Source organism: Leptosomus discolor, chromosome 2, assembly GCF_034619465.1.
Source record: "Leptosomus discolor isolate bLepDis1 chromosome 2, bLepDis1.hap2, whole genome shotgun sequence".
Lineage (NCBI taxonomy): Eukaryota > Metazoa > Chordata > Aves > Leptosomiformes > Leptosomidae > Leptosomus > Leptosomus discolor.
In genome coordinates this window covers 39,212,345-39,235,099 of record NC_141392.1, presented here as the reverse complement: position 1 = coordinate 39,235,099, position 22,755 = coordinate 39,212,345, and the positions used below count along the sequence as shown (strand labels likewise).

General features: G+C 38.9%; 1 protein-coding gene across 1 annotated transcript in view; it reads right to left on the bottom strand.

Annotated features, from left to right (window-relative positions):
- The window catches only part of SMYD3 (SET and MYND domain containing 3), a 434,008-nt gene that overhangs the window by 171,750 nt on the left and 239,503 nt on the right, over nucleotides 1-22,755 (bottom strand). The window lies entirely within an intron of this gene.

Here is a 22,755-nt window from a genome sequence, read left to right as displayed (position 1 = left end):
GTACAAAGCCCAACTTTTTAGCTGCTGCTTCTAGTTAGTATAAACTGCCTTGGTGATTCCTGGAAAAATATTAATCATGTGCCTAGTATTGAATCTACACAGTTCTAATCTCTGTCTATCATGATGCAGTCAGGTAGCTAAATCCACCTTAGCCAACACTTACTGCACTAAGGAAACTGAAATACAAGTTTCTTCCTCTTGATAGTCATAAGGGAAAATGCTAGGAAATGCCAGAAATTTTTACTTTTAATATTATCTGTTTAATATTATTGCCATATCTAGAAGTATAACTTTGAGTGGCTTTAGACATTTTATACAAAGACTGTCTGTATTGTAAGCATGGCACTGATGGATGCCAGGGGCGCCTTGGTAACGATAACTCCTAAAACTTTTATATGAATTGTATCTGAAGCACAATGAGGAGTCACAATGTTAAAAAAAAACCCCTTCGTGCAAGCAGCAAAACATATTTTTAAAAGCTAATGGTTTTGAGCTTGTTTTTAGCTTTCACCCAATCATTTAAAAAGGTTTATGCTCCTTTGCATACCTTCTCAGTATCATTCAGAGGGCAATCCTTTTCACTCTCTCATCACACAGGCACCCAATCTTAACTCCTCGCACCAGTATTTGGACAGCAAGAAGGCAGGCAAGTTTATTAAAACCTGAACTGAAGAGCAGGAACTCTGTTGTCACTCCCATGTGAGTACTGGGAAAATACTGAGGCAGGATATAAATTTTGTGTACCATCAGCTTACAAGTCACTTGATTTATATTCAAATATCCCAATAAACCAGCTCTTTACACCTAACATCACAGTTTGTGTACCATGTTATATCAGCTGGTTGGCAGCTTCAGCTGTTCATTCATCCATATGTTTAGGAAATAAAGGCTGAACTTCTTTCTGCTCTTCTACTAGTGATGCTGGTTAAGTTCTGAGGATTCTGGAAGAAAAGAGCTCCAAACCAGATAAATGCACACATATCTCAATTACATGGTCACTTCAATACACAGAAGAGCAAAAAAGAGTGCAAGCCTAAGAATTCATAAAGTCTGTCAGAGATGCAGAAGACCTTTGCTAAGTATCTTTAACAGCCAATAATTTTTTTTTAAAAAATAATGGTGGCACTGCATAACAATCTAACATGAAACTCAGGACAACACTAAAGCTCACAAAACAGACAGATATGTGTAATAAGGAGATACATCCCTTCATTAGAATAAATTAACTTTTAATGAAATGTGATTTTTGAAAATGGAATAGTAGAAATCATAAAGTACGTGGTTTTGCACACTGTGAAAACTCTCAGACCTTAATAATTGTATTTTTTCAATATATGGTTCTTGTCTAAATTTTCTCAGCTGTTTTAACATTACTGTTTGTTATTTACAACATACAGTTGCCCCTTTGCAAAAGAGTAGTGATTTGGAAGAATAGGCCATAGGTTACAAGCTTTTCTGGAAGAGAAGATATTCCTTATTTTCTCCTACTTCATGTTTATTCACAACATGTGCACAAACCGAAATGAATTAGAAAGGATGCTACAAACAGTTGCCAAACCACACAGGGACAATTCCAACAGCAGAAAGCCCAGATGAAATCACTTTGTCCAGGCAGGTGGTCAGAAACCACTCTTTCAGCTTGTGATCTCCCTTTTCAACTTCAGCACAGTGCCTTCCTGCACAATTTGCACTGCCTTCACATGACCCTGTATCAAAGACATATCCCAGCAGGTACAACAGTTAACTCAAAACACAGCAGTCATTTTCCTTTCTCCCTGTTACAGTTTAGCTCCCTTGTTCTCAGGACAGAATGCATAATAGTGCTAAAATGGCACATTTTAAAAATATTTCAGAAGAGAATGATGCAGATGTAAGGCTGTGACCTTGTTCTCCAAGTATAGTCTTAAATGCAATAAGCCAAATGAGTTAGAAAGATAACCACCCCGCATTGCTCTGAGGGAAGACTAAGCGGGGAGCTGGAGAGCCAAGAGCAGGCAGCACACACAGACCTGTGGATGCAGCTAGAAACTGAGCACTGATGACTGCATAACTCATGGGTGTGAGTCTGAAGACTTTTCACATGATCAAAAAGTGAACCACTGCACTGACAAGTGTGCACAAATTTCATCTAATGATGGATGGTTTTCCTCTAAATTACTGAGAAAGCAATGCACTGAAATTCTTGTATTTAAATGAATGCCTTTGGAGGCATTTCCCACATGAAATACAAACATAAAGCATTTTATTCACATAAGTATTAAAGAAGAGGTAAAATTACACTAAAACTGAAGATCAGGTAACAAAAGATGAAAGAAAATATATTAGGATGGTTTATTTTTCTATCTGTCTGAAGGAAAGAACATACAAAAGAGAAAACAGGTAAATGTACTCAGAGCAGCGCTGTAAGCCCTAAGCACCTCCAGTCATGCAACTCAGTCTGTGCTCTGACCTTCAGAGGGTAAGCACCAATTCCCCAGCTTCACCTCTGCACCTCTAGAAATTATGCTGCAGGTACCTTATATGTGTTTTATTCACCATCTTTTGGCCACACAAGCATCATGAAGAGAACTGGCCTTCAAACAGCAAAAAAAATAACATTACAGATTTTAAAATTATTTAGTAGAAAAATAAAAACACTGACAGTTTCAAATAACTAAACCAGAAATGAAATCTGTCTTTAGAATGATCAGGGAGCAAGAGGACAGATTGCCTATATCTGCCCCAAAGTGTGAAGATAATATGGGGAACAGCATCTAATATTCAGTTAAAAATCAAGTAGGAAGGGCAACATACTATTATGTAACTGTAAATACTGCCAGAGGGATTGCATATTTAAGGATCAAGGTCTTTTGCAATTCTGCTGACAGATCATCACCTACTTAATAATTAAGGTCTGTACAAATTATGGAAAGACATGCAAATGTAATTAGGAAGACTAGCCTTTTAATGAACTAACAAGAAGTGCTACAGGTAGGTAGACACTTACTCATTGCTACCAGCAACACTAGAAGCTTTCTCATTAAAAAGTTAGTTTGTGAAGACAATTTTTTTCAGGTGATGAAAAATGCATGTAGAAACCTAATACAAGTTCAGTTATTATTTCTGTTAATTTTAAGCCCTCTTCTTTATGCCAGAAAAACAGTAAGCAGCGCTCCACTTCGCTAGTCCCTTAATATGAAAGCAGCATAAACTCACGGCTCCACACCTACATACCAGGAACAGGGAGAGTACTGCATTATTCAAAGGGCCAGGCAAAACATCACACTAAGGTCCATTAAAAAAGAAAAAAGAAAAGCCCACATGTGATGTCTAGCTCCCAAAGTTCAGGCCAAACAGACAGGAATGTTACATTCCACATAGCCCAATCATGAACCAGAATATTCACAGTGTTAAACTTGTCTTGAGCAGATAAAATTAAATGAATTGGACTGTAGAGGTTCTGTTCTAATTCTTTGGGACTTTATGCACTCAAGGCTGCACACACACATTCACTTCAGAGTCTTAGAAAAGACACCCCAATTCCTCTCCTGGGTTTCTGAATAACAAAAAAGACTGGGAGAAAACTTCCTTGAGATTAAGGGTGTAATGGCAGCTGTGTGATAGAAACTAATCTGCTTCCATCAGACCGCAGCAGAAGTTAACAAGAACCAGGAAACCAAGGACTGTGTTAACAGGATGTATAATTACCTTAGTTTCATGCAACTCTTTGTACAATCATTCTGGAACCTTTATTTTTGGGTTGGTTTTTTTTAGACAAAGATGTTAGACTCATCAAATCATTCCACAATGATGTTATTGAAGGAAACCTGACTTTACTTCAGTACATTAATGGGTTCAAATAAATAAAGCTGAATGATACTTTCAAAACATAATTAACATAAATGTGGAATCTCGATCGTTGAAGATATCTCACCTGGGCAAGTCCCTGGGCAACCTGATTTCCCTGGCCCTGCTGTGAGAGGGGACAGGACCAGATGACCTCTGATCCAGAGAAAATAGAAAAATGTTTAGTGGAATAGTTTGTGTTATGAGTTTTGACATGGTACAGATCTTATGTGAACGACATTTTCATAAAGGTTCTTGAGTTCTTGACCTCATTAATGTTTATAAATAAGTAAAGGGCAAGTGTCAGGAGGATGGAGCCAGGCTCTTCTCAGTGATGGCCAATGACAGAACAAGCGGCAATGAGTGCAAGCTGGAGCACAGGAGGTTCCACATTAACATAAGGCAAAACCTCTTCACTGTGAGGGTGACAGAGCACTGGAACAGGCTGCCCAGAGAGATTGTGGAGTCTCCTTCTCTGGAGACATTCAAAACCCACCTGGATGCATTCCTGTGTGACTTACTCTAGGTGGTCCTGCTCTAGCAGGGGGGTTGGACTAGATGGTCTCCAGAGGTCCCTTCCAAACCCTAACATTCTGTGATTCTGTGAGTTTATAAATTTTAGAATGTCTTTTCCATAACATTTTAACTTCAACATGGATAAAGAATACCAAGGTTGAATTTTGCAAGAAGAGGATGTTCCATTCTCCAAGTAAACCTGGTTAGAAGTTACAAGCAATATTAACAACTTTTGTTTTCAGTACCATCAGTGGCTGCTAATACCACCATCTTTTCACAGAAGGATCAATTCCAATTCTGTTAAGTGTCGAATTAAAAACCAAACTGAACATGGAAATGAAAAAAAAAAAAATACTCTGCTCTCTGAATTTGAATTAATTATAAAGGGCAAATAAGCAATTCTTGATTCAGTTCCATCATACTAGGAACTTGCCAGAGCTATCAGTAACCCAGAGATGTAAGCATAAATGCTCACAATAGAAACAAATCAATAATCAGCCTCCTGGTTTCCTAGCAAACATTGGCTTTTATTTTGATGTTGCAAATTTTACGCTGTGAACGCTATGCATTTGCACGATATGTTATGTGCAATTTAGCTCAGCATCTTTAAAAACTATTCCACTCCCCACGTACCCACATAGCAGTCATCTAGTATTCACTGTACAAGTCCTGGACCTGACAAACCGGTGAAGGCTGGTAGCCTTTTGCTACTGCTCTGATGTAAAGGATGTCTCAGCACACAGACGGAACCACTGTTGGATAAGTAAAGCTTTGCTGTCTCAAGAGCTCCAACAACAACACTCAGAACCTGCAGAATGAGCATCTGAATAGGAAAAATGCATTCAATCTGGAGTCTCTGTTAATCTCTTGGTTCTCACTGAGCCAATGCAAAACATGACCTTGAACAGGGTAAGGCTGGAGGATTACAGTCATCTTCACACTCCCAGCCTTTCAGCCACACCGCATAGTCTTCAGGAACAGCAAAAGCCTGAGCTCATACACAAAGTCTTCTAACAAATATGGAATAACCCTGTGACTCTCACCTGACTAAAGTTGATGAAGACACTTCTGTGGTGCACATTACTCCAGAAGAAAGGTTTGCAAGTTTGTTTCAGCTATCGACAATTGCCAATCATTTATCTTAAAATATATATAGGGTCAAATCTTAAAACTAGCCAGTTCTCATCTCAGAGAGATACCTGGAAATACAAACCCAGTATTTCTAGCAAGTCTTCAACTTGGCTAACTCTATTGAACAAGAGCTGATAGACCGTTTCTGTGATCAACACGATTTAGATGGAGACAGACAAACCAGTTCAAGGTCTATATACCTTGACATTTGCTGATAACATAATCTCTCCCCTCTTCATCTATTCTGTCCTAAAATTTTCTTCTCACGAATGATTCACAAAAAGCAGCAAAAACCACTTCTTTTATGTCAAGCAGGATCAATCATCAAGAAGTAGAAACTGTGAAAATCCTCTGCTCCTGACATGCAATGTTGTCCCCAGATATAAATAACTGACTGCAAGTAGGAATAACTTCAGCAATTTAAGAACATCATCGCTTAAGTCCCGGCAAATTCTTTCTTATGAATGTAATGTTTGCTAATTGTTTAGAGTCACTCAATCAGGATCATCTCAATAGTAGGAATTAAATAGTAAAAATTTGGGAATCTGATAATTTAATTGTCTTTTGTAGCTCAGTGTATTGATTTGTAGTTTGTGCAGTTTGCTAGGTCACGGATGAATGAAAGGCCACTGTGAACACTGATGCTGTTAAAATCTAGCACACTGCAGAAAAAAAGTTGTTTGAATTTAGACATCTTACTGCCTTCTAGAGGAACTTAATTTAATCTTTGAACTTCTGAAATAAAAAAATAAATCCAGCTATATTATTTATTTAATAACTTATAGAGTTCTCAGTAAAATCATAATTGGAAATGAAATTTGATCCTCAGATGAAACAAATGAGAGAAAAGACAGCTCTTAAAATAGTTAACAGAAAAATCCTGCAGTATCCTTTTTCTACTAATGTTGTATATACCAACTACTTGTAGCAGATGACAGGTATTAAAAATACACTTTAAAACTACATCATGTTTAACAGAATTTGCAATTCTTAAGTTGTTAAGTCAATTTATTTGCTAGTTATCCATAAATTAACTATGGCTAAAAAAAGTCTGTTTGAGTAATCACAAGTAGATACTAATGAAAATCCCTAAACTTTACTTCATTTTCAATAAAAATCATGCATTATCATGAATGTATTAACCTACCCAAAAATAAATGTGTAAATCCTACAATTATTAAAGTCAATAGCAAAATGTATATTGAATTTAACAGCATCAAGGTTTGAGACAGTATTTTTCTAGATCTAGAAATGCTGAACATAATTACAAATTCTAAGACTCTGAATGAGTCTAAAAGTCTAAGACCAACCGGAAACCAGTAAAAGACAGTTTTCAGTGACAAATTCAAGTGAGACTATCTTAGAAAAACTAAAGAGAAAGAAGAAAAGAGCATATCTGTCTTTTTTTTACATAATTAAAATCGATACACTGAACTGAAAATGAGAGCAGAAAATAAAGGCAGTAATTAAATATTCACTGCATGCAGACAGCAGGCCTTTCAATAAAGCTTTCATAGACCAGCTGAGCTGATTTCCTCCACTAAATTATGTTGTTGTTATTTGGAAAAAGTTCTGGCAAAAGCCAAATAGATGCAAGAAAATAAAGTAACATCATCAAATTTTAAAACAATAATTAAAAAAAAAAAATTATATAGCTCCACATGAAAAAAAAAAGGTAAATAATAGTTGAAAAAATCCTAGTGTAGCTGTGAAGAAGTTTGAAATGACAATATACTGAACTTCCCACATTGACATACAGATCCAATTACTACATTACTATATTATTTTTAAGTATTATACACAGCAGCAGCCACCAGCTCACGTCTCTGGCAAAGTAAGACAAATGTAACCTGAGCAAAGAAATTCCCAGTTTGAGCCTGGGACAATGTAATCGCTCACAGAGAATCCAAAGGACGACTATACCTTGGAAGTTGTGTAGATTACACCAAAGAGTTGGGTAAGCCTAAACCAGAGGGAACCTTCATACTGCAATGAGCACACAGGAAACTTGCCCACGTGCCTCTATGAAACATGCCAGGCGTCTGGCTTCTTGGTCAACTGTAATACTTTTCTTTTGCAGACTCATCAAGTATTCATAGAATCATAGAATGGTTTGGGTTGGAAGGCACCTCAAAGATCATCTAGTTCCAACCCCCCTGCCATGGCAGTGACACCTCCCACTAGACCAGGTTGCTCAAGGCTCCATCCAACCTGGCCTTGAACGCTTCCAGGGATGGAGCATCCACAACTTCCTCAGGCAGCCTGTTCCAGTGTCTCACCACCCTTAGGGTGAAGAACTTCTTCCCTGTATCTAGTCTAAACCTTCCCTCTCCCAGCTTCCAACCATTACCCCTCGTCCTGTCACTGAAGGCCATTGTAAAAAGTCCCTCCCCACCTTTCCTGTAGGCCCCCTCCAGGTACTGGGAGGCGACTATAAGGTCTCCCTGAAGCCTTCTCTTTTCCAGGCTGATCAAGCCCAACTCTCTCAGCCTGTCCTCATAGGGAAGGTGTTACAACCTTCTGACCATCGTGGTAGCCCTCCTCTGGACTCGCTCCAACAGCTCCATGTCTGTCTTGTGTTGGGGGCTCCAGAGCTGGATGGAGTACTGCAGGTGGGGTCTCACGAGGGCAGAGTAGAGGGGCAGAATCACCTCCCTTGACCTGTTTCCATTACTGAGCAACAACTGATATCCAGCAAATACATTAGATACCTCTAAGCAACTGATGCAATCATTATGTTTATTCTACTAACGTGCCTCAGATCAAACACTCATAGCACCTCAGAAATATAAGGAAAGAAAAGGGAAGTTGCTGCCAGGGAACACAGGATTGATTCAGAGTGGCTCAAACATACACAGCATTAGTCCTCACACAAGGAAAAAGAGGGGGTGCAAACCGAAAATATCCTTTGGAAGATAAGAATCAGAACAATTCTGTAAATAAGACTTCAACACACGTAGGGGAAAAAACTGAATTCACTTCTCTATAATAATTACAGTAAAATACATATACCTCTTCCAAGTATTCTATATCATTTTTTAAAAAAAAATCTCTTCCATTTCCAAAGGGGAAATGGAAGTACTTTGAATGTCTCTTGATAAAGAGATACAGAAATACTACCTCAGAATCAAACAGAAAAATCTTTTCCAGTTGTATAAAGAAGCAACTGGAGCAACCGTTGTCATGAAGATTGCTTTTTAGTGTTTGTTTCCAAGCAGTGAAATCTGTTGCTAACGCGACTGCTACGCAACAGCTACTAATACTCAAGAGACACTTTTTTGCTATTCCATTTTGCAGCACTACATCACAATACTGAAGGAAGCACGGATAAAAGCAGGACACCACCAGGCAAACACACTTAGCCGTGAAACCCCTATAAACTATCCAGTGCAGACACATGTTAAAGGCATTTATATTTGAGGTTAAGAAAACTTGCCTTATAGGACAGTCTGTACAGCAAATGACTACCACCGACATCAGAAATGGACTGCCTTTTGTACTTAGTAATACTTTTTACAGCTGTGTCTAGGAACAGTGATGCACAATATAAAGTCTGAAGATTTTACTATACCTTCAAGTGACTTTTAATAATCTTTATAATCAGTCCTGTACCAGCGGGAAAGACGCAAATTGTAAAGGGCATGCAGTGTCAGGCATATGCATTCATGTATGCGTTTTACAGTATTTTGTCTTCTTCAGGTTCTCAAGATTTGAAAAACTCAAGAGCTGGATTCAGAATCAAAACCAGTGTACCTACATAATATTAGGAAGTTTAATAGCTGTCCATTAATATCCCTTTACCTTGCCGGAGCCACAAGGAGGCTGGGAAGATATGAAGCAAAGGGGGTTGCAGAAGAAGTATCATGAAGAAGCACAGAGGTGCTCCAGTAATGCCACAGGTGGGCTAAAAGTAGTCTATAAATGCAGGGGCAGAACCACAGGGCAAATTTTTTCCATGCTTCAAATCCATTATGCTGCTACCATAGCCCCCTAAGTAATCACTGAAACAAGCTCTGAATCTTTAGGTCTTTAAAGCTTTCCTCACCTGTCAGGCCCACCAGTGCCCATGGAGACAGATCTGCCCTGAGAAAAGCCTCTTCTCTCCCACCAAGGGCCTGATCCGGGTCTCAGCGCCCGGTGCTATGTTCAAACCAATGCAGTGATGCAGGTGATATAACCGGTCAGCTCTAATGCTTTCTGGTGAGCACAGCCTCTTTGGGGCTGCGTTGGTGACTTCAAACCACATGCTGCTCCTGGGTCACCAGCAGGATGCAGAGCTTGTACTCCCTGTCCATGTGCAAGCTTGGCCCAGATGGAGCTGGCAGAGGCTGGGGCTGCCGCAGTTATCGCGCAGCACTGTGACAGCAGTGCTGGCTGTGACAAGGACCGCTACTGCAGCTGCAACAAGGATCCCTGCGGTGTCCTGCTGCAGGGCTGCTGGCAGAATCCACAGTAGAGCTCGGTGACACTTGCTCTGTAATCCTTAAGACAGGCACGTTTACCCAGAAGGAGTTTTTCTAGCAATTCTACAAATCTCAGAAGACAGATATGTCCCCTTGAGGTCTTGCAGCTAATATCCCTAAGTCGGGTTACAGCACCATCATGCTTGGACTGCCAAGGTGAATGTGCAGCAACATATCAACAAAAATATTAATGTGGTCAAATTTCTACCGATGAAAGAAAAGAAAGGCAGCAGGATTTATTTTTAATTTCAGAATGACTTGTTTCCATCAAGATGGCTATTGCCACTGACCAAAATCACCAGCAAACAAATTTTCCAGTGGTGGTTCTAGCATTTCAACTTGAAACATTCCAATGTCCTAAAAAAGCAGTCAATGCAGAGGCAGGTGCTTCTCAGTCACTGTGAGAACTGTATGATATATTCAGATAGAGGCTGGTAAGACAAATGTCATTCTGAAAGCAGGAATCACTCCAAGGGAAATGGATGACTTGGTCCTTCTCAGAATCACAGAACGGTAGGGGTTGGGAGTGACCTCTGGAGATCATCTAGTCCAACCCCTCTGCTAAAGCAGGTTTGCCCAGAGTACATTGCACAGGACTGCGTCCAGGTGGGTTTTGAATATCTCCAGAGAAGGAAACTCCACAACCTCCCTGGGCAGCCTGTTCCAGTGCCCTGTCACCCTCAAAGCAAAAAATGTGGCTTCCATTATAAACACCTATTTTCAGAGGCTTATTGTAAGTGGCTAGTGCTTGAAAATACTGGTATTTGGAACACAAGAGATGAATATGCAAAAGAAGCTGGTTTGGTTTGCATTTTTGGTTCATAGGGAATCAACAGCTTTTAGCTGAATGCAGTGTGACTGCATTGAATTAGAACACACAAAGCAAAATAGAAGTTACCAAACTCAAACATTATATTAACATCATGTAACTATACATCATTTCAATTTAAGAATATCAATCTAATTAGAAAATTCACAAAGTAAGTCCTTTCATCATCCTAAAATAAAAAGAATATGGTGCAATGCTACCAGTGGTGTCACAAGGCTGTGCGTACGACAACAGCCCATCATGGACCTCCAGCAAGCAGCCAGCAGCCAACATGCTGTATTCATGGCCAGGAGTACCCTTTAGCTGCCTGTGCAAGCAAAGGGAAGCCACCTGTAATTTCGCCTTAGCACTCAAGGCAGCAGCTGTGACCACAAGGAATTTCAGGTGAAGGAGCACTGAGTTTCAGCTGTCTATCTGTTGCCCCTGCAAGGTTAACAGCAAATATTTTCCTTTTACTACAGCTCTTCCTGCTTGCTCCCCCCTTCTCTTCATTTGAACTTTGCTGTCAAGAACATGTTATCATCAGAGCCCACTTGCCATTGTTTTCTCAATGGTTTTGTGTAGGTGTAAGAAGCGGTGGGCAAAGGAATTGCTGCAAGAAATTGCCTAAACCGAATGCTGCTTTCTTGAACAAATAACGGTCCATTCTACTTCCTCCTCTAAAGCAAGGGCAGGAGGTTACATTTTCTGGGAAAAAAAAAAAAAAAAAGTACAATCTAAACTAAGATTATAATGATTGTTTCTGTTGATTTCAGTAGCCAGGCAAGACACAATAAGTCCTTTGGGCTTTACAACTTTGCCATGTACGACGAAACTAGACTCACTCAAGGATAATTACTGCCATCTGGTTCAACTTGCAGTCTTCTGCCATAGTAAAATTCTCACATTAGGTTTTTCTTTAATAAAACACTCAAACAAAATGCATAACATACTGGACAGCAACCACACTAAGTATTTAAATAATGTAGGTATAAATTATAATCCCATTTCTAATGTGGTGCTTTAGGACCAATCATGAAGTTCTAGTTCTGGAAGATAAACTCAGTTGTAATTTCCTTCCTTTTCTTTAACATTACTGTAAAGCCCTATACATGGTCCTCATTATTGTGGCTTGCTATACTGGCAGTGAACAAGTGCTTACACAGTATCCTATAATTCTTGGACAGTCTTTTATAAATGCACTCCTTGCTTAGCCTTGTATTCATGGTAATTTGCATGTTGAATCCATGAGGAAATCTAGACAAATTTAAGGGTGAAGTGAACCAGATTTGTTCATTCTTCTGACAAGGCCAAGGGAAGACCGTGATCTTTAACTGAAATAAAAGTAGACTTGCATCACAAAATCCACCCCTGCACAGACGCTTTTCTTCAGCTAAGTTTACTGGACTCAGGCGATAACCTGAGTCAAATACATGTCTTCCACACAAGACCAAAAGCCTCCTTAGATGTCCAGGTGGACCCAGTGATCACTGGGGAGAGTGAACACGGGGTCATTACTAAGCTCAGTTCCATGAGCTCCTCCAGAAAGTGTTGGAAGTCCTCCTCTGAATTTCTGTAGACCTTCTTCTTCTCTCCAGTTCCATTAACACGCTCATAATGTACAACAACCATTTTTCAGTTAGAAAGCACCAGTTCTTAACTTGTAAAAAATGACTAATTCAGAACAGTGCTGTAATACTGCAGCATCCATCATCTAGCTCATAAACTGAGAGCTGGAACCACTTGGTCATTTAGTTAATAGGCTCAAATAATGAGAGTTAAACAACAAAAACCCACAGCAAAACAATAAATACATTAGATTAAAGCAGCTTTTCATGTTTTGCCAGGGTTTTCTTCCCTGACTTAAATTAAAATTTGCAAATATAAAGAGTTTAATAAATGCTTGTCTGGCTGGGGGCTAGCATGTAAGATAAACAATATCTAAAAAAAAAAAAAATAATCAAAGACACATTCCTTTGCTCCAGTACAAAATCCCACTATATCACATTTTTAACGTGGTACAGAAATTCAGCCAGTATCCCTTACTCAGACTAAAATTGTCAAATAGTACCTGAAGTAATACAAACTCACACAAATATGTAGAAACTAGTTAAGATGTCTGATAAATATTTTAGAAGACCAAACATGATGCTGGCATTTCTCCCCTGCAAGAGACTTAAAGTCTAACATCACAATACTTTCCTAACACACATCACATTGCTTTATCACAAACCAAACACTTCTTGTTCAAAATCACAATAAATTATAGCTAAAGCTAGAGACAGTAGAGTGTTCATATTGGCCAGTGAAATAAAAAGAACAGAAAATGTTGTGCTTAGAAGAGGAAAAAAAGGAAAGGATTACAAAATTTCATACATTAACCTAAATATATCTACACCACCTCTGCATAAGAAATAAAATTCTTTCTTCTTTTTTCAACTTCTTCAAATTTCAACTTCTGCTTTACTACTGAGTCCTTCCTTCTCTTTAGAAAAGTAGGAGTATAATGTTATGTATAATGGAAGTTTTTCCTCCTAAAAGCATTGCTGAGAATCTTAGGAGGCTATCAAAATAAAAATAACAGGATGGATTTTATCAGTAGGCTTTTATAGACCGACCTCCATTCAGACAGGAAGTTAACAGACTCAGCAAACTTTCAGGCAGGACTGAGCTAGGGAGAGTCACTGACATGGTGAATGCCAGAGCCTCAGTCCAGAAGGATTTCAATAAATTTGAGGATTGACCAAGAGAAAGTTGTGACATTTTCAATGGGGAAAAATGCCAAATTCTGCAACCAGAGTGGAATAACCTCATATATTGATACAGACTGGGAAATACCTTACCAAGCAGCAGCCCTTAAGAACATGCCTGTGATGTTACAGTAGACACCAGGCTGCAACAGTGAGCCCTCACTACAAACAAAATAAATTGCACGCTGAACTGCATTAGGAGGAACATGGCAGCAGACCAAGGGAAGCTAGTGGTGAGGCAGCCCTGAACTGAGGTTCAAGTGGGATGCAGAGAAAGTGGAAAAGGTCCAACAAAGGGCCACCAAGGTGCCTACTACATAGAGAGGCTGAAGGAGTAATGGTAAGTTTGAAGGAGTGGGCACGGTAAGTTTGGTGAAGAGGAAACCACAGGGTGATTTAACTGCTTACAACTATTTGAAGGGCAGTTATTTGAACACCACCACCAAACTCCTCTTGGTAGTGCCAGACAGCATAACAAGGAAAACCACACACAGCAGCTTCAGAGGTTAAAGTTGGACAGCTGGGAAAATATTTTACCTAGCAGCATCAGAATACATGTCAAACAGGTTGAGAGTTTCTGTCCTTAGAAAAGCTCATCCAGACAAAGCAATGGCTGATCTCGTTCTGTGTTGCAACAGCCCTCTTCCAAGCAGAACCTTGAACTAGGTGCCTGCTGGAGGCCCTTCAAAACAGCATTTTTATGAGTCCTCAAAATAGTAGAGTTCAAAACTATCCCTCCATTCATTCTCAATCTACTATTTTACTGATTGGGTATTGTAAACATTGGTTTGGGGTTTTTTTCTCTATTTCTACTAGATATTTCATGCAATACATTCACAGAATCAAATATTTTGGTAGTACTTCAAGCAGAAGCTGTTCTTGAACACAATCACATTGTGCACCTGCCTGAGCTGGACATTTACCACATCTACGGCACAATGTTAATTGTTTTCCTTCTTGCTTAATTAAGTGGCGCTTCTATCCCCGCACAAAGATTTTGAATTTCTAGAAGAGCTATGTTTTTATACATTTACTGGCATTGCAAACTGAACATAAAGCACAACTGAGTGAAATTTGCAAGAGCACTGAAGATGTTATTGCCAGGCAGCATCACCTCCCAAAATCATGTCATAATTCCAATTGTAATCTCTGTATTTGTTCAGAATGCACTGAAGACTTTGCATCAAACTGTTACATATAAAAAGGGGGCATATCATCTGAGAACTAACCACCACTTTGTTAAATGAAATTCAAATGTCCTCATCACTGACAAAGTTTCTTTCTTAAAAAGTAACTTCTTCCTTAAATCTTTAACCATGTAGTGATATGTGTCATTATTCAAAAAGAGACACAAATGGCAGCCTTCATCTCTAAAACAGAGCATATGTGTCAGTTACAGACTATTTCTGTATGAGCTTTGTAAAGATGAAAAGAAGCAGCTTGGGGAAAAGAAGCAGAAAGTCCATCACCAAGTAACCTTAAGACATGATGACTTCTGAAATCCTCATGAACTTGGAGCTGGGAGGAGGCTGGGGAATGAGCACTCTTCCCAGCACTGCTGAACCACTGAGCCCCCATTGCCGATGCTCGCTCCCCAGCCCCAAGGGTGCCCACTGCTCAGCCTTGCTGTTTCCTCCCCGCACAATTCCTCATGCATTGCTCTGGAGGCAGGAGTCACCACTGTCTCATTAGCCTGTTTCTGGTTAACAACTTAGTATGGTTTGCAAATAAGCATAAGGTATCGTTTAAAAGATGCAACCTTTGGTATCTTGGATATCGCGCACCATGTGGGCTATTGGGGTTCTTCCAGATGGCCACCCACTGTGGCCAGCAAGCCTGCTGTCAGGTACTACAGTTAGGCAAAGGGAGGAGATCCTAATTTAAGTTGTCCAGGAAAAAAGGCTTATATCTGTTCAGTGGATCAGCGAACACTCTAACTTTGAAGTAAGAAATAACAACTAGAGAAATCAAACAACACTTAGTTAGAAATCGTTGCAACACAGGAAATGAAGAAAAGCAACAATAACAGCAGCAACAAAAACCCACTCCACAGAGGAAAGCTGAAAGGCTGAGGATGTCCTGGATTCTTTCCAACAGGCAGGCATACTTCATGCTGCTTAACTACGTAAAGGTGCTCACTTGCAGGTTCAGTAAGTGTATTGCCAACAATAAACCAAAGTTTGAATAATAAGCTTTGATGCAAATGCTTTGCTCTAATCCTTAATTAGTGAAAGAAAAAAATGTCTTACAGCAGCAAAGAAAATCTCTCTGCAGCAGATCACAGGTATGTCTTATGCAATACACAAATATACATCCTTTAACCATTTTCAATACTTCTTTGCCATTTTGAACTCTTAGTACTTGATCTAACCCAAACTAACACTAGTAGGCACAAAACCAGTCCTGCCTTGAGATCAAAATAAACATCTGACTTCACATGCAATGCACATCATAATTTTTTTTTTTGTAGAATTTAAGCATAATGGTTAACTTAAATTAAATTCATTGAATGGTTTGGGTTGGAAGGGACCTCAAAGATCATCTAGTTCCAGCCCCCCTGCCATGGCAGGGCAGGGGTATCTCCCACTAGACCAGGTTGCTCAAGGCTCCATCCAACCTGCTCCAACAAAATTGCTACTGTCTAGCTAAAATTATTAATGGAAACTATTAAAAAATGGTTTAACATTTGACTATCTAAATACTTGAAATATTGATCAGAGTTAGCCTTTGGGTTTTTTTTTGGAGACAGCAAGGAGCAATGAAGGGAAATGCTCTTTTGATGGTAGAGATGTTTCGAGGTGTTTCATTTTTAAGTATGTTACAATAGAAGTTGACTGAATTCTACAACTCATTTTAAAAGTTCAGCCCAAATCCACTCTCTGTGGTAACAATAAGAGTTTCTGAAAAAAAGAATTAAAAGTCAAGAACTGCTGATTCACTGGGTTTAAAAGCTTTGGGAACATTAAAGGCAGATAACAATGTTAATGAAGGAAAAACAAAACACGAGGAAAGTTTTTGCTCTTTAGCCCCTTGAAAGACTTTGAAATCATTGAGTCTCACAGTAATGATCCCATTTGATGGTTGTCTTTTAAAAATGGGTCATTTACAGTATTAATAAAAATGGCTCTATATAAGTAATTGAGCATATCAAAAAATGAGGCTTCAGGGGCATCAGGTGCTCAGCATCAATTGCACTACTTTAAAACACCCACAAAGGTAGTTAGCAATTTCTAGTGCTCCAACGCTTGTGTTCAGATGCATCACAAAGTGCCGGCTCCTTGTGCCAACAGGGATCCTCTCAGGAAGAGAAGCTTAAATGCTCTGGGGCAAAATGCTGCCAGTGCGGAGCACAGGAAAATCCGGGTTCACCTCCACAGCACCCCAGAGAGCCCCCGTGGCTCAGGCAGGGGGCAGAAACACATTAAGACATTAGTTTCCCAAAATAAACACTTCTTCACTCATCAAACTAGAGGTGGAAGATTTGTTGAGAGTGCAGAGTCAGCAGATCACATGGAGGCTTGATTCATTTCCTAGCTGATGCAGATGTGCTCATAACTCACCCTGCGGGGATCGCGTCATTTCTACCAAACAGGTAGAGAAGTGAGACAGGAATCCTATAAATGCCACTCCAAATTGTCAGATCAGAAATAGAGAGTGAAAACAGATGCATGAAACAAGTCTTTCCTGAAGATCAAATCCCAAACAGCAGCTTGTGAAGAACATGATACATTTCATTCTCATGTGCAGTACTATAAAACTGCTGCACATGTTACTGCAGCGGTTTCCCCCACTATCTTATGATCACCACGGGATTCAAAAACCATTTGGAGGGTTATGGGGAAATGTTGAGGCTCATGCAAATGAGCAAGCCTAAGCATTACCCTAAATGCCTACAATACGTACATAGTTACAGTTTGGAAGTTAAAGAATTGAATTAAGAGTGCTATCTAGCCAGAGAAATCTGATTAAAGACAATGGAGCTAGAAAGTGAGATTAGATCTAATTAGCTCACATACAAAAAAAAAAGCAACTCCTCCAATTTAAAAAAAAAAAAATTGCTATTTAAATTTAAATCACTATATTTAAATTAAGTATAGCTCACTTAGAATTTAACAGTCATCTTTGGGAAAGGACCATGATTATTAGGTACAGAAAAATACCTTACACAGCATGTGACACAGGTCTTTACATTTCTTTTCTACATCACACATATCCGGTATATTTAATCATGAAGTAATAGTCTGACTTCTCATAGGGTTCATTTCATATAGGTGCTCTATGTTGGAAAGAATGAGAAAATGTCTTAGCACCTCTAAGATAGTCCTTAGATAAAAGAACTTTATGAAAAATTAAGAAATGAAAAAAGAAAATAACCTTTCTAAAAGAGGTTTAAAAATCTATTGCCTTCAAAAATCAACTCTCTTCCTTTTTCAAAAGAAACACGAGTAATGAAGGAAATTAAAATGGGGAATAGTTTTAAAAAAAAATCTCTGTGAAGTACGTAGTATCTCAAACATGTTAAAATCTGAAGCACTACGGCAAACTACAGAATCTTGAGGGGATGATTTTACATAGACAGAAAACAATATACACACATTTTACAGGAATCCTGGGGTACTTCAAAGAGATCAGTTGAATGAATCAGGGTCAGCTGTCAAGATTGTCAGGACAGAGTCCAGAACCAGCACCTCCTGAGCTCCAAGTCAGAGCTGGGTTCCCAAGCAGAGTTACGTACATTTATGCATATTTGGAAATTCAGGCAAATTTACGGCTCAAGTATGCTGAATTCACATCTCTGAAAACCAAAGACCATTTTTAACCACATAATAAGTTTGGGCAAGGAATAGCTCAAAATTCCCCTGGAATTAATTATTTAATTCAGTCACTTTACAGAGTCTACTGGCAGCCGTAGGTAATGCCTCAGAATTAAAAAGTAACAATTATAAATAAAATTATTCTGAAAAGCTAGTATATGAGACTTGCAGACCCTGATCCCACAAACACAATATCAAATATAACCATTGGAAGTAACATTAGAAAGGTCTATGAGATTATTTTGTTAAATATAACAGTTGATAGAAATAACAGGGAAGCTCCAGCTTCCTCTTGATGTAAAGAATATCTCCATGCTATCATGTAAAGACCAGTCAATGCCATTTGTGTCAGGCCAGAATAGCAACTTCAGTGGGGTTAGAAAAAAGTTAACTAAAGAAGCCTTTCCATTTTCAAAAGCAGAATTGCTATAATTATATCTTTCCATTTTCTCAATAGCTCCATATTTTTTCTTAATGTTTTACTGAATATTCTCAGGCACCATCAAGCATGATTTCTTACTAAGTAGTACATTCTTGGCCAAGAGGCACATCTGAGACATTATTTCAAAGACATTTCTACAAAAACATGATGGGAAGCATTATACAAAAAGAAAACAAGTCTATTTTAAATCCAATGAAACAACAACTTTCAAGTTTTTAAAAAATTTATAAAATCTGTTCCTTGCTTTTTAACCAGCCTAAAGAACATAATTTATAAGAACATAATCAGTGACAGTCATTTTAACAGGAGCTGCACCTAGACCAAAAATGAATAGCATCACACAAACCTTCACTTTCTATCTTGATTGTCTTTCACTGGGTTTCTTTGGACAGATAGTACTCTTACCAGCTTTAAATCACTGCTGCTGTAGCTACAGTTGTGTTTGCAGTGAACCACACAGAGACTCTACCTATGAAGCTTTAATGGGCCTCAGCTCTGCAAGCTGGGCATTGGGCTTTTTTCTTTTCAAACTTCTGGTATAAAATTAAAAATTATCTTCATCCCTTTATATTCTTGATGATTAGATATTGTATAAATATCACAAGAATTGTAAAAATTCATTCATGATCTAAGAGTCATTTAGACCCACATTCTTATACATAAACAGACTAGAAGGTCAGGTGAATGTACACACACATATAGAAACATCTATGCCTATTTATGTATAGATACACATATATCTCTAGGTACATGGCAATCATCTGCACACGTACACAATGGATACGCAATGCAAATATGAAACTGCAAATGCACATAGTTTCTTAGTACTCATTCTTCCTTCCATCAATTAACTTAAACAGAAATTCATACTAAGTACTTAAACTATTTGATACACACACTGACAGTCTCTAGGATTAAACCCAAATTTGAATGGAAGATAATAGTCATAACAACTCTTACCAGCAGTAGCCTCTTTCTGTCATTTTTAACATCCAAAGTGTAAGAGAAAACTAATCTGAGCCTGGTTTTCTTTCTGTATTCCAGAGATAGTCATCTCTGGCATCAGCAGACTGAGTCTGGGCTTCAAATTGATTTCCTTTTTTTCTGATGTATACAGTGAAATTGAAGACCTATGCATTTCTGCTAAATAAGGTTAGGTTCTGCCATAGCTAACAGCAAACTATGACAATGGTCTGCAAAGAATTGGAGACAGGGAAGCAGTCTTTTAAAAAAATTGCCAACAGCAGCTGTGAATTTATAACTGTCAATAAAATTGCTGAGGTTTATATATGCACATTAACAGCATGCTTCAGTGTAAAATGGGATTCTTAATTCTTTTCACAGAGCATTAAATGATATTTAAGATTAAAAAAATAATCCTTGCTCAGCTACTGACAGGTCCCCTCCTTATCAAAACCAGTCTGCTTCCCGTGTTTGTACTTTGCAGACTTCAACAACAATGTAATTGCAAAAGATTTTTTTCAAAGTAAAATATAAAATAATAGAGTGCAACTACACAATGTATGTTGTTCTTCATTTACTCCAAACATGACTCCAGGAGACTAATGTCTTTTCTTGTAATGCTAGTGAGATAGATTTCAAAAGGAAGGTGAGTCACAAGTTGAAGATGGTGCAGGACAGGACAGGGCTTCAGGTTCCTTCAGCTGCATGGGAAAATGTCTTTCATTTACTGTATACTTCATGAAAGGCCACCCAGTGAGGATGCAATGACTAACTTATGAAGCAGTTTCCAACCTTTTATTAGGACTTACTTGGAAAACCAGCAATACCCAGGCCTCCCGAGAACCACGCATCGCCAAAATGTTTCTCAGTTCCTAAATCCCAGTGGGAACCAAGGGCACCTTCTTATCTTTGCTTACATTTCATCTTATCCCTCAGAAGTAACATGGAACATATTAGGCAGTCTGGCCCCTCAAGTTTATCTCACTCCTTAAGAGATTAATAAAACGAAGCAACAATCAAAGCATCTCCAATACCTCATCTACCTATCTTTCTCTTAACTTCACTGTCAGTGCAAACTAGCTAGGGCACTAGTGCAGCACAGGAGCTGTGAGCATCTAACCCATGACTTTGCTAAAAAAAAAAAAAAAAACACAAAAAAAACCAACAAAAAACCCCAAAACTTGTTACAGGCAAAAAACTCTGTCATTAGGGCAATATATTACTTGCATTTATTTTACATTATTAATGAAGCATTTCTACATAGCTGTGGGACTTCCTTTTGGCAGGAAGTTGACTGTGACCTGCAGTCTCTTTATTGGAAGTCTGTAAGAGGCAAAACCACAACAATTTTGTGGCATAGCCAATGCTAGCAGTATGTAAATTCAGCAGCCTAACAGTGTTATGGCCTAAAAATTTCTAATTTGGCATCTAGTTACACAATAAGATCAAATAATTATCTCTAAACAGCTCCAGCAGTGGCAATTCCACCTCCACATGACTGCAGGGTCACTGGTGCATCCACTACCAGATCAAAAACACGAATAGATCATCCACTGATACATGAGAATTAGGCTGGTGTTGGCATGCATGTGCTCAGTCCCATGGTCACGGGCAGATGCTGCAGCATCATCCACTGGTGACACTGCCCCCTGTGCTGCCCAAGGGGAAGGCTGGGGTCCTGGCAGGAGGCTGAGGGAACCTGGGCCAGCCTGGCCAAAGGGCTCGCTGGCACCCTGTCTATCCACTGCTGCATTTTGTGTTTGCCAGCCCAATGCCCTACGCCTGTCCCTCTGCTCCTGAGGCTCACAACAGCATTTGCACCCAGACCAAGGGGGTTTCTGAAATGTGACCCTAGGGCGCTCGGCTTGCACCATTCTTCTCCTACCCAACTCAGCGGCTGGCACAGAAGATGAGAGATGAAGCAACACACTTCAGCTTACCAACCTTCTCCAGAGAAAATGACAGCTTGAGTGACCCATTATTATTGAACTGGTTTTTAATGAAATGCTAGTACTGTACACCACTACACAAAGAACATACGTGGCTGGAAGTGATTAATTACGCTCTCGAAGAACCTAATAAGAGACTCTCATATTTAAAATACTTTATGGCAACTATTAATTTTTCCTCTCTAATTATCAGAGTAGTGATGGAGTAATGTGCCCTTCACCTCAAATTTGCTTATTTTTCTTTTTCCTTCCCTCCATCCTATAGCTTTGTTAATGCTAATTATTGGTTCTGTGCAACAACCAGCTTATTTCTTATTGGTTCTGTGCAACTTATTTCTCTTTTTAATTTATAAAAGATAAAATACATCAAGACTGAAATCAAACCAAAAAAACTTCAATTTCATCAGAAATAAATATTTCAATTTTATTTTTTTCAGAAATCGCTGCCTTGGGAAATCCACATTGTTTTATTTTCACTATAATTCCAAAAAGAATGAATTTTAGTATTATGGCTATTTCAGGGGTCCATCTTCAGATGCTGAAAATGCTAGCAGAAATACATCACTGTTGAGGATTGCTGAGCATCTACCATTAAGCGCTGAAAATCAGTGGCAGTGTACATACACAAAAGTACTGAAAATTCAGACCTACGTACACTAACTTCAGGAAGCTACATTCTGATACCATCCAAAATAGAAATATGATTTTTCACCCTGATGACCTGTTTGACAAGTACAGACAGCCCTATGCTTTAAATGAGGCTCTACACAGAAATCAATGGAATCGGTATTTGAGAAATGGCTTTCGACCTCCTGCGTTAGCCTGACCCAAAAATACTGGCCAGCAGCAGAATTTCAGTACCAGCTCCTAACTGTTGAAGGAATATCATTTGCGATGATGTGAAGTTTCCTACTAATCAAATGTAACAAAACTTCATTTATTCTTTCACTAATTTTAATACAGTGCAAAAGACTTCAAGAAACACTGCATCTTGCCATTACCACAGAACAAACTTATTGTGTGAAGAAATGAAGAAGGCATCCACACACTGAGCTGACCTTTCTGAATACTCCTTTATGGTCTGTCTTAATGCT